Source organism: Hordeum vulgare, chromosome 6H (genome assembly GCF_904849725.1).
Source record: "Hordeum vulgare subsp. vulgare chromosome 6H, MorexV3_pseudomolecules_assembly, whole genome shotgun sequence".
NCBI lineage: Eukaryota > Viridiplantae > Streptophyta > Magnoliopsida > Poales > Poaceae > Hordeum > Hordeum vulgare.
In genome coordinates, this window is record NC_058523.1 from 386,531,239 (window position 1) to 386,535,001 (window position 3,763).

Consider the following 3,763-nt stretch of genomic DNA (forward strand, 5'->3'; position numbering starts at 1 on the left):
AAATTGAGGATGATAGGTGCGTTGGCCATTGGATCTACAATATTTGTAAAGACAACTTTTAGACTAAGTTCATGATAATTAATTTCATTTAATAAAATTAACTATGAACTCCCACTTAAATCGACATCCCTCTAGTCATCTAAGTGATACATGATCCATGTCGACTAACCCGTGTCCGATCATCACGTGAGACGGACTAGTCGTAATGGTGAGCAACTTCATGCTGATCGTATTCAACCATACAACTCATCTTCGACCTTTCGGTCTCTCGTATTCGAGGTCATGTCTATACATGCTAAGTTCTTCGAGTCAACCTAAGTGTTTCGCGTGTGTAAATCTGGCTTACACACGTTGTATGCGAACGTTAGAATCTATCACACCCGATCATCACGTGGTGCTTCGAGACAACGATCCTTCACAACGGTGCACACTTAGGGGAATACGTTCTCGAAATTTTATGAGGGATCATCTTATTATGCTACCTTCGTTCTAAGAAATAAGATGAAAAACATGATAAACATCACATGCAATCATATAGTGACATGATATGGCCATTATCATCTTTGCTCCTTCGATCTCCATCTTCGGGCATCGCATGATCATCATTGTCACCGGCGTGACACCATGATCTCCATCATCGTGTCTCCGTGAAGTCGTCACGCCAACTACTACTACTACTACTACTATAGCTAACCGTTCGCAATGAAGTAGAAGTAGTAAACACATGGTGTTGCATCTCGTACAATAAATTAAGACAACTCCTATGGCTCCTGCCGGTTGTCATACTCATCGACATGCAAGTCGTGAATCCTATTACAAGAACATGATTATCTCATACATCACACATGTAACATCACAACCTTTGGCCATATCACATCACATGTCAAACCGTGCAAAAACAAGTTAGACGTCCTCTAATTGTTGTTGCAATTTTTACGTGGCTGATTTGTGTTTCTAGCAAGAACGCCTTCTTACCTACGTGAGAACCACAAATATGACATGTCAAAGCTACTTACCCTTTGTAAGGACCCTTTTCATCAAATCCAATCCGACTAGAGTGGGAGAGACAGACACCCGCTAGCCACCTTATGCACCTAGTGCATGTTGGTAGGAGGAACCTATCTCGCGTAAGCATACGTGTAAGGTCGGTCTGGGCCGCTTCATCCCACAATACCGCCGGAAAAGAATAAGACTTGTAGCGGCAAGCAATTGACAAAAACATTGCCCACAACCTTTTTTGTATTCTACTCGTGCATAGAATCTACGCATAGAAAACCTGGCTCGAATGCCATTGTTGGGTAACATAGCATAAATTCAAAATTTTCCTACGCTATATTCAGATCTTCCTATGGAGAGACCAACAACGAGAGAGGGGTGAGTGGATCTTCATACCTTTGCAGATCGCAAAGCGGAAGCGTTGCTAGAACGCGGTTGATGGAGTCGTACTCGTGGCGATTCAGATCGCGGTGTGATTCCGATCTAGTGCCGAACCACAACACCTCCGCGTTCAACACACGTGCAGCCCGGTGATGTCTCCTGCACCTTGATCCAGCAAGGAGGAGGGAGAGGTTGGGGAAGATCTCCGGCAGCACGACGGCGTGGTGTCGATGGAGAGATGAGGTCTCCCGGCAGGGCTTCGCCAAGCACCGTGGGAGAGGAGGAAGAAGAAGAGCAGGGCTGCGCCGAGAGAGAGATGGAAAACTGTGTCTCCAATGGCCAAAACCCCCGCTATATATAGGGGGAAGGGAGGGTGGCGCCCCCTTTAGGGTTTCCATCCCTAAGGGGGGCCGGCAGCCCTATATGGGGAAGGGGGTGGCGGCCAGGAGGGGAGGAGGGGGTGGCGCACCCCTGATACGTCTCGAACGTATCTATACTTTTTGATGGTTCCATGCTATTATCTTGTCAAACTTTGGATGTTTTGTATGCCATTTATATATTTTTTGGGACTAACTTATTAATTCAGTGCCAATTGCGAGTTCTTGTTTTTTACGTGTTTTTGACCTTTTTCAGAGGAGAATATTAAACGGAGTCCAAATGGAATAAAACTTCCGAAAAGATTTTTTCCAAAACAGAAGATACGCAGGGGGCGTGAGAACCAAGGCAGAAGCCACCAGGGGAGGCCACAAGCCCCCTAGGCGCGGCCAGGGGGGCCCGCGCCGAGCAGGCTTGTGGGCCCCCTGTGATTTGTCTACCCTACTTCTTCCGCCTTTAAATCTCCGAAAAATAAAAAACCACGAGAGAGTTCCACGAAAATACTTTTCCGCCGCCGTAAGCTTTTGTCTCCGCAAGATCCCATCTGGGGCACGTTTTTGTGCCCTGTCGGAGGGGGGATTCGGATACGGAGGGCTTCTTCATCAACACCATTTCCCATCCGATGATGCGTGAGTAGTTCACCATAGACCTTCGGGTCCATAGCTAGTAGCTAGATGACTTCTTCTCTCTCTTGGATCTTCAATATAAAGTTCTCCATGATCTTCATGGAGATCTATCCGATGTAAACTTCATTTGCGGTGTGTTTGTTGAGATCCGATGAATTCTGGCTTTATGATCAGATTCTTTATGAATGTTATTTGAGTTTCTTCTGATCTCTTATATGCATGATTTCATATCCTTGTAATTCTCTTCGAGTTGTGGGTTTTGTTTGGCCAACTTGATCTATGATTCTTGCAATGGGAGAAGTGGTTGGTTTTGGGTTCATACCATGCGGTGACCTCACCCAGTGAGAGAAGGGGTAGCGAGGCATGCATCGTGTTGTTTCCATCAAGGGTAAAAAGATGGGGTTTATATCTATTGCATGAATTTATCCCTCTACATCATGTCATCTTGCTTAAGGCTCTTACTCTGTTCATCATGAACTCAATACACTAGATGCATGCTGGATAGCGGTCGATGTGTGGAGTAATAGTAGTAGATGCAGATAGTACTGGTCTACTTGTGTTGGACGTGATGCCTATATGTATGATCATTGCCTTAGATATCATCATGACTTTGCGCGGTTCTATCAATTGCTCGACAGTAATTTGTTCACCCACCGTAATATTTGCTATCTTGAGAGAAGCCTCTAGTGAATACTATGGCCCCCGGGTCTACTTCACATCATATTTTCAGCCTTACACTTTTACTTTGTTTCACTTTCCACCTTCAGATCTCACCTTGCAATCAATCATGAAGGGATTGACAACCCCTTTATAACGTTGGGTGCAAGTTTGCTGTTTTTGCGCAGGTACTTTGGAAACTTGGCTTGATACTCCTACTGGATTGATACCTTGGTTCTTGAAACTGAGGGAAATACTTACTGCTATTGTGCTGCATCACCCTTTCCTCTTCAAGGGAAAAACCAACGCAAGCTGAAAAGGTAGCAAGAAGAATTTCAGGCGTCGTTGCCGGGGAGGATCAAGTCAAAATAGTCTCCCGTCAACGTGTCAATTTCTGGCACTGGGGATTATTCTAAGTGAAGGTTAACCAAGTAAGTGTCACAAACTCATCTCTTGCATTTACTTTTTTTCCTCTCGTTTTCCTCTCCCCCACTTCTGAAAAACAAAAATTTACAAAAACATTTGCCTTTTTTGTTCGCCCTTTTCTTTCGCTTGCTTTCTGCCTGCTTGAGCGGGATAGTCTACCTGTCCTCATGGCTAGACCCACCGCTTCGAACGATACTCCCGAGAGTGAATTTCTCAATTTTAAACAAATTGAGAAAGAAAATTTAAAGGATGCTTGGTATAGGATTTGCAATGCTCAGAATAGATGTACTCGTAAGCAATCC